The sequence below is a fragment of the Sceloporus occidentalis genome, unplaced genomic scaffold, assembly GCF_023333645.1.
Source record: "Sceloporus occidentalis isolate IW3139 unplaced genomic scaffold, rSceOcc1.0.p SCAF_4, whole genome shotgun sequence".
Lineage (NCBI taxonomy): Eukaryota > Metazoa > Chordata > Lepidosauria > Squamata > Phrynosomatidae > Sceloporus > Sceloporus occidentalis.
Genome location: NW_028316984.1, coordinates 127,775,448 through 127,788,707, shown reverse-complemented (window position 1 = coordinate 127,788,707; position 13,260 = coordinate 127,775,448). Strand labels below are relative to the sequence as shown.

General features: G+C 38.4%; 1 protein-coding gene across 5 annotated transcripts in view; it reads left to right on the top strand.

Annotated features, from left to right (window-relative positions):
- LOC149314598 (leucine-rich repeat-containing protein 4C) overlaps nt 1-13,260 on the top strand; it is a 1,025,265-nt gene that overhangs the window by 783,476 nt on the left and 228,529 nt on the right. For all 5 annotated transcript variants that reach the window (XM_089521461.1, XM_089521463.1, XM_089521462.1 and 2 more), the window contains one exon: nt 3,508-3,594. The gene's annotated coding sequence lies outside the window, so the exon portion shown is untranslated. The remainder of the gene's footprint in view (nt 1-3,507; nt 3,595-13,260) is intronic.

The following is a 13,260-nucleotide window of genomic DNA, read 5'->3' as shown; positions in this document are numbered from 1 at the left end:
CCATTACAATCGGACTCTATGGATAGCCATACAAGTGTAAAATGTGTGTGTATCGTGATGAGTTGACAAGTTTGGATTTATCAATGGCCATTGAAGGGCAAAGGAAAGAGGAAAGAAGTTTCCCAAGGCCAGGGTGGGTGAAGAACTATATGGATGATGGAGGGAGTTTTGAAAGGTGATATGTGCAAGCTGTGAACTAGAAAGGAGATGCGATGAACTGGCCAAGAGCTTCCACGTGAGGCTGGGATGTCAACCAACATTAAAGGCTGCAACTTCTTTTGTAAGGAAGTGGACTGTAATCTATGAAAGCTAATGATAAAATAAACCTGCTAGTTTTAAAGATACCCCATTTCTCCCTCCTTCCCTCTTGCCTTCTCCATATACTGAAACAACCTAACACAACTGTTTCTTGAAAGACTGTAATTAAGTTATTCTATAGATTGCAGACACATCTGTGAATGTGGTGCTACCAATCTCAGCTCAGTTGTTGCACACAGAAATATATGAGGGAACATTACATATTAAAATGAGTACAATAGGCAATTTTGCATACAAAATGAAAGTTAAGGAAAACTCTTTATGAAAATAAATGCTATTTGTGAAATTTATGACCCATCCTCCATATGAAAAGACTGATATAAAAGCTTGAATGAATGGACTTTAATACATGTGAAAATGATTTGGACTGGATATAGACTGATTTTTCAATTTCTAGCTGGTAGTCTTCCAGTACATCAGTAGCAGAGCATTCAGAATTCATATACTGCATGACCTGCAAAGTGGCAATGACAACAATGATGGTGCAATAGCACTTAGAAAGCACTTTACATTTCTGTATCATTCCATAGGACTTTATCACATGGGGACCTATGTGCTTCCATCCCAAAAATGGTTAAAGTGTTGGCATCCCAGAAAAGCAAGCTAATTCACTAATGCTTATCACACACAGAGTACAACAAGGGGTTAAAAGCACATTACTTGGGCAAGAAAGTGTGTCAACAGCAAATTTGGGTTTCAGAAAGATGAGGACAAATTCTCATTGCTAGCTTGGAAATACCTTTTTTGTTCATGCTCCAAACTGTCATTTCCACAAGTGCATGCACACACATGCTCCAGAGAGGGAAGGGAAACTGGGAGGAAAATCCTCTTTGCTCCAGAAGCTGTTTCAGAGGAAGGTAGGCAGAGGTTTCCCTTTGCAAACTCCCGTAAAACCACAAACACACACACACATACACACACACACGAGAGAAAGAAGAGGTGGCTGATAAACCAGCCCGATTCCAGCGACAACTGACACTCCCAGATGCCCTCCTTTTTCAGGACATGTCCTCCGTTTCTCCCTCCTCTACAGGAGGAATTCCAAAATTTCCTCTCCCTCTGCCTTCTCTCACCAGCTGTTCCCTGCTGTAGGAGAAAGAGACCAGTCATGCATGGGAAAGAGGTGTGTGTTGTATGTTTATATATCCTTTTAAGACCAAGGCTTTCTTCCTCTCCTTGGCAGAACAAGGGACCCTAGGAAATCTGGGAACAGGGAAGATCGGGCACTTCATTTTCAGAGTGCTGCCATTACATGAAGAGAGTGAATTCACAAATGAAATGGAAATACAAATACAGTAGTTTTGCAAAAATGCTTATTTCCTGATTCACGTCACTTTCTATCTGGAGTCTAACCAGTTTGCACGTCTGAAAAGCAACTGCAAAAATTGTCCCTAATGCCGTGGCTGACCCTGCATTGTGACCAGTCTAACCTTCCCATTTTCCTCATGTGAAAAAGTCCATAGTGAACTAAGCACTCCCAAAGCAGTCTGACCTAAGATGTGGAAAACTAATAAATAATAATAATAATAATAATAATAATAATAATAATAATAATAATTTGTATACCGCCCTATGGGAAACCAATCCGGGCAGTTGACAACAGTAAAATATAAAATACAACAATTAAAAACACTTTATCCCTCCCCCCACCTTAAGACAGTGTTAAACAGTATAACATATTAAAAACATAATATCAAGCATAAAAGCAACAATTAAAAACTAAAACCCCTGATATCCCTCTGTTGATCCTCAACCATCTCTAAGATGGGGCCACGGGAGGAATGAGGGAATCAGGGAACCTGGGCCGGGATGGTTAATCTGGAAAGGCCTGCCGGAAGAGATCCGTCTTGACAGCTTTTTTAAAGCTGTCTAATGATGTCAACTGACGGATCTCATCTGGCAGGTCGTTCCAGAGTTTGGGGGCGACAGCAGAGAATGCCCTCTGGGAGGTCGCCGCAAGCCTAAATGGAGATATTTTAAAACTATTGTGTCTTTTTAATCATTTGAAATGTGTTGAAATGTCTTTTCAGAACTTCACCTAAAGTAACTGACCTCCAGTGAGATTTATTTCAAATTTTTGTCCTCTAATTCTAATTAAGACCTAATGATAGAGATTGAAAATCTTACTGTTTGGGATCTAAATTGAATTTATATTCCCAATTTGAGTCCATCTATTGATTCAGTGCGCATGTTCATATACCAATACTGACTGAGTCAGTGTTTCTACTCTGGGACCAGAAACTGGTTTTAGGCATGGGACTACATGTCCTCCCATCTCCTAGTGAGGATGTCCTCATGGGTGATTCTGGGTGTTGTAGTACAAAAATATTTTTTCCAAGTTCAAATAATGTTCTGCTTTGATACACACTTGAGCAACCTATCATTCACCTACCACTTTTGAAAACATTAGCTAGTTATAGTTCTCTGAAAAGTTAATATTTTTCTTTGCAATGCAACTTAATATTATCATGAGCATTCTTAGGTGAAGTCAAAATAAGATGTTGAGTAAGGCTGTACCCACACTTCAGAAATAATGCAGTTTGACACCACCTTAACTGTCATGGTTCAATGCTATGGAATTTTAGGATTTGTAGTTATGTGAGATATTTAGCCTTCTCTGTCAGAGAGCTCTGGCACCTTCCTGTTCCAATCAGCATTCCCCAATACAAGTTCAGCTAGTCCCCCTCACTGACAGCAAGGGTAGCTGGCTTAAGGGTTTTAATATTGGTTTTAATAGTTGTATTGTACTTGTACTGTTTGTTTGTTTTGATGATATTGTATTGTTCTATCCTGTTGTTCACCGCCCTGATCATGGGAAGGGCAGTATACAAATAAAATTTTTATTTATTTATTATTTATGAAACTATCAATTCCATGATTCCATAACACTGAGCATTGTCAGTTAAAGTGATATCAAACTGCATTATTTTTACAGTGTACATGCAGCCTAAATTAAAAACAAAATCTAAAGAACATTTCATTAAGATTTTAAAATTCTTAAACTTGTTGGAAAAGTATTGTGCAAAACTTGTTAGAAAAGTATTGTGTAATTTCCTCTCTTTCCATTTTTGGGTAGAGATTATAGTTTGTCTCAGACATACATCTTTTCTGATTACCATGTACCTATCCTAGGTATATGTTTTTGTTTGTTTGCTAAAGTGATTTTACTCTATGTTTCTTCTCTTTTAGAAGGACCAATGTCACCTTCACCAACTATCATGCCTTTTATCAAGCAGACTGTCATTTGAGTACAAACATCAGATATGATTTATTAAGGTAAGAGTAATCAAATTCTTAAAATTCAAAGATATAGCCATGTTAGACTGTAGAATCAGTATGCAGAGAGATCTTGTAGCATCTCTGAAACTAACTGAAAGAAAGAAGTTGGCAGCATGAGCTTTCATAGATTTCAGTCTACTTCTTCGGATGCTTTTAGTGGCGTGGAAGCCAGGGACAGGTCTGTCCCTGGCTTCCACTCCACCAAGAGCATCTGAGGAAGTAGACTGAAGTCTATGAAAGCGCATGCTGCCAACTTCTTTCTTTCAGTTAGTTTCAAAGGTATTACAAAAAGTTTTTAAATTATGCTTAATTTAATAGGTGTACTATTAATTCCAGGGAAAGTAATACTCATTTTCTTCCATAAGAGACGTATCCCAAAAACTGAATGCAAGCATGAAAATCCCTTCTCCCAATATTTCTTGGGTGTGTTTTCTCTTTATGTGAATGATTAGCAGTTGGGGTGCAGCATCAAGGGTACCTTAGTTGTTGGCCTGGTTCGCTACTGGGCTGGTGGCAAGTGGTGAAAGGAGCATCAGTCACCAACATCATCACAGTCCCAAACTCTGCAAACTTTGAGCAGTGCTGTGAACCTGTTGGTAGCACCAAGACAACTGTGGTTCTTGTCAAACTAGGAGGGCACTGGAAGCTCACCAGAGCCAGATGCTTCTGTCTCCAACTTGTCAAATTCCTCAACCAGATTGTCAATCAGAGACTTCAGTATGCTGAATGAAAGGGCTGGCCTTATGATAAAAACTCATAATGGGTATCTTTCAGGAGTACTATAGCTGTGTATCTAGTCCAGGGGGTTCTTGTGGTCTGTCCTAATTCTAAGGTTCTGTATATCTAAAAATTCTAGAACAGTGGCCATATCTGTCTACAGCATTAACAAACAGCTTCATTTATATGCTGCTTCATACTGAACTAACAGTGTCTAAGTGGTTTACAAATGTAAGCTAATTGCCCCCAACAATCTGGGTACTCATTTTAACAACCTCGGAAGGATGCAAGATTGACCCTCCTTAGCTGGGATTCAACTCGCAACCTTATGGTTTTGAGGGAGTAGCTGCAGTACAGTCATTTAACCGTTGTGCCACCAGGGCTCTAAAATAGTCCTGAATAACATGAAAAATGAAAACATTTATTGTGGCATGAGTTGTATATGCAAATAAAATATTACTTCATCGGGTGCTTTAGATGCATATAGATGTCCACAGAGATGCTGAAGATATGTTTAGCAGATGGGTAGAAAAATAATCTTCATATATGTGAGTTATGCGTTTTTCCTTCCTTGAAGATGATACTTTTAAGGATGAATAAATGGTGATGCTGTTGGAGTTTGTGGATAAACCTATCATAGTTTCATCCAGCCTTCATCATGGTTTAGTTTGGCAACAACAGGTGAAAATTGGTAGTAGTTGAAGAACAGGAGACTTTTTCTGTGTTGACTATTTGAGGGAGATTAAATACAGTGATATTTGGAATATGAAGGTGAAGAGATGGGAGTGAGCAACAAATTGTGTTCATTTGGATGACAGTACTGAGTAGAATCCGAAGGAAATAACACATCTGAAAAATAGTCTGGGAATTGTTTCAAAAGTGCACTAAGATGAACACCAATGCTGTAAAACTGATAGCTCTTATTTCTTCACAAGTGAATGTATACAATATTGAGAGGTATATTTCTATGAAATGCTCTGTTAAACAAGATTCATAATCCTTCGATAACAAGGTGTCAACTTGGCTATATTTAATCTAAGCATCATAAAAGCTGGCATGATTGCTCCTTCTCTGTCATGTATTAGCAGCTACTCACCTCAGCAACAGCAGCATTTGTTTTTCACACACATACAGTATATTCATTTCCAGCAGCATGAGAGAAAGCTCCCTGGGTAGATATCTATAAAATGTGTGTGAATATTCTAGCCATATAGGCAGAGCCAATCACAAAGGTTTTTCCTGATTAATTGACACCTGTGCTAATGGGTGGAGGGTGGGACTTCCATGGATTAAGGGGAAGTAGACAGTCATGTTGTGTGCAGAAAGGGGATATGTCTTGGAATAGCTATAGATTAGAACAGGGATGTGCCTTTAGTTTTTCAAATATTTTGAACTTCAGTTTTCTGAAGCAATGTCAGCATACCAAGTGATTAAGTTTCTGGGGAGGTATAGTCCAAAACATCTGTAGGCCAATGAAGAAAGAGTTTTGTCCAAATTGTAGTTCACAACTCACAACTGGCTTTGTATGCATACTCCTAATGTGCTTATTTGTGCATGAAGCTGTTTATGATAAACCATGCTGTTTCCCATATTTGTTGTGGCAACTGAGGAAGCTGGATATGTGCCAAGTATTGCAGTTCAAAAAGGGAGAGATTTGTGTTTGTTCACTTTTTTTATTGGTTGTACAAGAAGGGGGGGGGAGACTTCGAAATATCTTACATGCTGAGAAAACACTATTATTTCTTTTCTCCCTCATGTCAGAGCCTCTGAAAAAATTGCCAAATGGAATTTTGTCAGCTCTCTTGAAACTGTTACCACCTTTGGGGCTTAGAATAAGAGGAAGAAAGTTCAAGCCTAGAGGGTAATTTATTTCAGAACCTATAAGCACCTGAAAATAGAGGACTGAAATGAAAGTGTCTTTAAAACTACTGTGAAACGATACCAACTTTCATCTGTGAATACATGAAAAGAATACAGGAAACTGCACCTACAGCAGACATGGAAGGAGAAGTTATTATCTAGTTGTAACACGAACCTTTTGCTCTTGATCAGGTTCTTCTGTATTTTTGTCAGGTTCTCCAGACGCATATCCACACCTTCTCCTTTTCTCCATTTCTTTTGTCCCCTTTTCTTTCAGGTCTAGCTACACAGATAGCAAACAAGGCAGTAAAACTGCTGTTGACAGATTTAATGCTTCTTCATTTACAAAACTAACATATCAGGAACAAGGCTAGGCTCAAACTATTCTTGAGATATTAATATTCTATGTCAAGTGGCTTATAGAAGTTGTTTGAAGTAATATAGGCCAGTCAGGATAGAGTTTTGTCTTTTCTTTTGTTTGAACAGATCACCAGACTTTCACTCTTCTTTCAGTTTTCTGAGATGGACAGAATACCACACATTAAGTCCTGCTTGAATAAAATCAAATTGTTTATATCCCCATTGTTTATTTACATCAAGTGTGCTGTCACTTAGTGAGGATGCCCTTTGTTGTTGTTAACTGCCAAATTGACTTCAACTTTATGAATGAGAAACCACCAACTAACTCTATCATCAACAGCCCTGTTCAGGTCTTGCAAAGTCATAGTTTGCTGGAGTGAATCTTTCCATCTGGAATGTCATCTTCCTCTTTTCCTAATTCCTTTTCTCTTCCCAAGCATTACTGTCTGTTCTAGGAGCCATGTCTCCTCAAATATATCCAAAGTAAAGAGTATCAGTTTAATCTTCTTGGCTTCTAGGGAGAATTTAGGCTTGATTTGTTCTAGGACCTTATCTTAGTCTTTTTACCAGTCCACAATATGTGTAGAACTCTTCTTCAGGACTACATTTCAAATAAGATTATTTTCTTCCTATAAGCTTTCTTAACAAGCAGCTCCTGGACCGATTGCCCTGGGGCTGCAGTTAACATATGCCATGGCCCCGAAGTGCCTCCCGCCATGGTCCCAAATAGACCACAGCAAGGAGCAGATCTTTTCTGCTCTTATCAAAGCTGGTTCTGGGCTTCCCTAGGCAGCCCTGGCATGGCCCCATGGTTGCTTCCAGGCACTCCCGAGATACGCGTCATGGAAACACCACACTCCTAGAGTATCTGGAAGCTGCCCTGTCTACCCATCTGTTTCGGACCACCATGGAAAATCCAAACTTCAATAGTCAATATGTAAAAAGATCTTGTAGCACCTTTGAGACTAACTGAAAGGAAGAAGTTGGCAGCATGAGTTTTCAAAGACTTAAGTTTACTTCCTTAGATACATTTGGTAGAGTGGAAAGCCAGGGACAGACCTACATATCCATTAGTGTATGAAAATGTAAATTCAAATTCAAAATCCTTTGCAGGGCCGGCTCTACCATATAGGTGACATAGGCAGTCGCCTAGGGCGCAAAAAGTTCGAGGGCGCCATTTGCACTCCTTTTGGAGCGCGTGCACAGCTCCAACCCCAGGGCACTAAAAGCGCTCCTCCTGGCTTTGCTGGGTTGTGCGTCGCCAGGAGGAGAGAAAAGGACACTTGTTGGAGTGCGCGTGCGCACGCGCGCAGCCCCAAACAAGCACCCTTTCCTCTCCTCCTGGCCCTGGCTTCTTTCTGCAAAACCAGGAGAGTGTGACATGTGCTGTGACATCCCTCGTGTGCCACACCATTTGCAGACGGCGCATGAGCCACGTCATCAACATGTGCCCCATGTAAGATATTTAGCCTTCTCTGTTGGAGAGAATCAGATTTTCATCGAATCCTGGTCTCCAGAGTCATAGAATCATAGAGCTGGAAGAGACTGCAAGGGCCATCCAGTCCAACTTCATTCTGCCATGCAGGAAATCACAATCAAAGCATCCCCGACAGATGGCCATCCAGCCTCTGCTTAAAGACCTCCAAAGAAGGAGACTCCACCACTCTCTGAGGAAGGAGTGTGTTCCACTGTTGAACAGCCTCTCAGGAAGTTCCTCCTAGTCCAACACACAAAGCTATATCCCATCCTCCTATCCAGGAAGAATGTCAAAATGTTCTCCATTTTGAGCATGACTGAGAAACATGAATTTATATTGCTTTTAATTAATTTTTTGGCTTTTAGTTGGTTGTGTTCTCCATTTTTGAACGTCCTGCAATTTGTCCTACATTTGTCATACATCATGTCCTACATTTTTCCTACATTTCGAGGGGCTATGGGGGGGGCAAAATATTTCTCACCTAGGGTGGCCAAATATCTAGAGCCATCCCTGATACTTTGTGTATGGAAATAAAGTGGCAAATCCAATTTTAATGATGGTTGTTGGTAGGCAAAGGCAGAGGAAACTAACCTGCAGGTGAAGAGAATAAATGATGTGGGAAACAAGGAGGGATGTGATGAATAGGTCAAGGATGCCACCATGAAGATGAGGATCAGATACTGTTGAAAAGCACCCTTGGCCTGTTCATCACATCACTCTCTGTTTCCCACACTTTTCTTCCTATCTGCTTTTTTAACTGTCCAGATCTTGCTTCTATACATGATAGGGAATAAAATGGCTTGTACAATTCTAGCTTTCTTGCTGGATTATATGTGTTTACATTTTAGGAACTTTTCTAATTCTTTCATAGTTGCCCTCCCCATTCTAGTCTTTTTATGATTTCCTGACTGCAGTCCCCACTCTGATCAATGTCTGATTCCCAGGTATGATAACTCTTTCTGTTTTATCATTTTCTAGGCTGAATTTGTGTAGATGGATTATCTTGAATTATTTCAATGTCTTCCTTGTCTATTTTAAAGTTATGTAAACAATCCCTGGTCATTAATATTTTCTATTTTCTGCTACAAGTATGGTGTCATCTAAACATCTTGAATTGTTGATGTTCCTCGCTCTAGTTTTCATGTCCACTTCCTCCAGTTCTAATCCTGCTTTAGGCAAATGTTCAGAGTACAAGTTAAACAGATAAGGTGATTAAAAAAACAGCCTTGTCTTGCCCCCCCTTGCCATTTGGAAACCATTATGTTTGTCCATGTTCTGATGAAATGATAGCCTCTTGTCCTGACTATGGGTAACAATCAGAACAATCAAATGTGGTGTTAAGAGCAGTCCATAGTTTTCATCATCTATACAATCAAAGGCTGTGCCATAATCTATAAAACATTGTCTTCTTTTCTTCTGAAATTTTTTGGTCCGTTCCATAATCCAGTATATGTTTGAAATATTATCCCTAGTGCCTCTCACTTTCCTGAATACAGCTGGGATATCTGACATTTCTCAGTCCATATCTGGTAATAGCCTTTTGTTGTAGATTTTTGAGCATCACCTTGCTTGCATGGAAAATTATTGCAATGGTCCTATCATTACTGCAATTCCTGGTTTCCCCTTTCTTGTGGTTGGAAGGTATAATGAATTATTATTATTATTATTATTATTATTATTATTATTATTATTATTGTCCCAGAACGGGGACTTAGAGTGGCTTCACAATATTAAAAAACAATACAATTAAAACATAAAAAGTGATACATTAAAACAGAATTAAATTGTTACAATATTAAAATAGATTACTTATTAAAAGAATAAAAATACAGTTAAAAAGATAAAAATTTTAAAACACTTAAAATGATACAACACCTTAGCTGGTCCTTTAAGAACATTCTCCCTAGGCAGCTATTCATTTGTTTTCTATATTTGTTGACATATTTTAATTAGAACTAGACTAGATTATGTCTCTATAGCTCGAAGCAGCTGTAGTGGTATCTTACCTGTTCTCGGTGATTTATTTCTCCCAAGCGGTATGAGTGCAACTTCCACTTTACTTTTTAAAACTGATGTTCATGTTAAATGGCTCTTCCTTGAATGAGCTTGTCATCGTTTCATCTCTTTTCTATAGTTCTATATATTGTCTCCATTATCTTGTAATTTTTGCTTGGTCATGCAGTGAGTTCTCCTGCTGATTGTAGAGCATGCCCGCTCTTAGTTTAAAATCCTTTACATTTCTTGGCTCATGTGGAAGAGGTCACTTATTCTTCCTTTTTTTCCATCTTCTGTTTCTCTGCATTATTATCATAGTAGTTCTCCATGTTCCTGTGCATAAATCACTGAACAGCTGCATTCAAGTTTCTGACCCTATTTCTGTCACCTTTTCCTTTTGCTTTCTATGTAGCTTTAACTGCTTGAAGTGTTTCACCTGTAATTCATTCAGATTGCTCTTTCATATTGGCTGCAGATAGTTTCTTTTTGCATCCCTCCCTCACAATGTCCCAGCCTTTAATCCAGAGTTCTTCTGGTTCCCTGAAAATATTCTCTGGTTCCCTGAAAAAGCACTGAAAATATTGCAATCTACTTCTGAATATATACAGACACAAGTTGTCTGTGTGTTTATTTAGCTTTTCCATGAAATAATTAGCACCGTAGTTAAACCTCGGGTTATACAGACTATTTGTAAATGTTTGACTATACTGTCAGATGCCTTTGACTGCATTTTACTGGCCTTGAGTTTTTGTCTATATTGTTAGTTGAAGCTGTTTTTACTGTTTTGTTTCAACATAATGTGTTAGAGTAATAAAATCAAAGAGTTGGAAGAGACTGCAAGGGCCATCCAGTCCAACCCCCTGCCATGCAGGAAATCACAATCAAAGCATCCCCAAAAGATGGCTATCCAGCCTCTGTTTAAAGACCTCCAAGGAAGAAGACTCAGCCACATTCTGAGAGAGTGTGTTCAACAGTGGAACAGCTCTTGCTGTAAGGAGCTTCCTCCAAACGTTGAAGTGAAATCTCTTTCTCTGTAGCTTGCATCCATTGTTAGCAAGTAGCAATAGCAAGTACATTCTATATTGCTTGTCAGAGCACTTATGCATTCCCTAAGCGGTTTACAATGTGTAAGCTAATTTCCCCCAATAAGCTGGGGTATTCATTTTAGTGACTTACAGAAGGATGTAAGGTTGAGTGGACCCTGGAGCCCTGCCTGGGATCGAACAAACAACCTTGCAGCTGTGAATGGCAGTAGTACTGGCATTTAATTACTGCGGTCTTCTGTGTCATAGTCTCTTTTCCATGTTATTGTTCCTAGTTATTGTTCTGTGTCCTAGTCCCTGGAGCAGCAGAAAACAAGCTTACTCCATCCTCAGTGTGACATCTTTTCAAATATTTAAACAGGGCTATCATATCACCTCTTAAATGTTTCTTCTCCAGGCTAAAAATATCCAGCTCCCTCATAAGGCAGGGTTTCCAGACCTTTAATTAATTTGGTCACCATTTTGGTGTTCTTTGTTACATTTTCTGTATCCATGTGTGTGTGTGTGCGTGCGCACATCTGTAAAAATCAGCACCTTTGTTTCTGAGAAAAATAGCTATTTCATTAGGCTTTTCAGGAGGAAATGTGTGACTTGATGTTTGATGCTCAGGCTTCATCTCTGCCAGGTAGAGTCATATTTGGGCCATGTTTCTAAGGCTTAGCAATGGTTGCTGTAGGAGAAAAATGTGGGCTCAGAAAAACTCTTTGTGATGTACTGTAGTACACCAGGCCATGAGGCCTTGAATAGCCCCTAGGAAATGCAGTTTTTCCAAGGAGCACTAATACTGCATATCTTTGTATATATTACAATATTCTATCCAACTGTAAGAGGAGGAAATATTACAAAAGGTTGACCTATGCTATGAAAGTACTGACAAATACAGAGCAATTAAAAATAATTGGAGAAATTCTTCATGCACTTGATTGCAATGACATTACCTAGATGTTCCAGAAGTGTGTTGATTTTTTAAAATCATATAATACTTTTAGCCTGCCTCACTGATTAATTTGTCCAATGATATTATATATAATATATATTCCTTTAGAACATTATTATATATAACTGTCTACAAACTACAAGTATTTCTATTTTGGGTTTACTTTTATAATTAACTTGCTTTTGATGTTCATCTACAGCAATGTATGCAAATATGTGCTTAAATAGAAATGGCATTCTGAAAAATTCTCCTTCTTCAATTGCTTTTCCCCAGCGGCTTGTGTCAAAAGTCTTGTCTTTATGTGAGTCGTTAAATGTTTCATACATTTGACCCTCCACAGTTCTCAAATGTTGAAATGATTTTGCATTTGAAACATAAAGCACTAGAAGTGTCAAGTAAAATGTCGCAGTTGGAAATACAGCATACATCATTCTGATAACTTTGTCTGTTTTTATCCTCTTGTCCTTTCTCTCCTATTCCCACAATCCATTTCTGGATTTTGAAATTTCATATTGAGTTTATTTATTTATTTCTGAGTGGGGAAAAAATCTTCGGTTTTTTTTTGGTAGCTCAACAGAAAAGAAAGAAGGAATGAAGAATTAGAATTCGATTATACAAGTGTTTTTTTTTAAATATTTTCACCACCTTCCATCCCACATTATCTTCTGTCTAATGCTGCATCCACACTGCAGAAATAATCCTGTTATGCCACTTAACTGCCATGGCTCAATGCTATGGAATTCTGAGGTTTGTAGTTTTGAGAGCTATTTAGCCTTCTCTGTCACCAAACACTGGTGCCACAAGAAACTACAAATACCAGGATTTCATAGCCTTGAGGCATCGCATTATTTTTGCAGTGTGGATGCAACCCAGGTACTTAGGGAATATTGTTGATTCATGATGAAACATGTTCTAATATGTTTTCCAAATGCCTTCTTGTTTTTCTTTTTTTTAACAAAAAGCAAACTTCAAATACAAAAAAAGACAAAAAAGGGAGAGAAAATGGGGAAGAAAATAGATACAGATTAATGTAAACTGATCACACTGCAAAAAGTTATATTCAAATGCTAATAATTGATCTTCTCTAAAAACAACTTTTTAAAATTAAATTTCAACTATTTTATGTGTTTTCAGCTGAAACAGTACCTTAAATAATAATGTGAGCTGTGATTTCATCATGATGTGGATGCCATTCTCTTTTCCTATTATCAGATTTGCACAGTTTTGTTTTATGTAGAGGTCCTTTTGCAAACATTTTATGGGACTAGTACTAC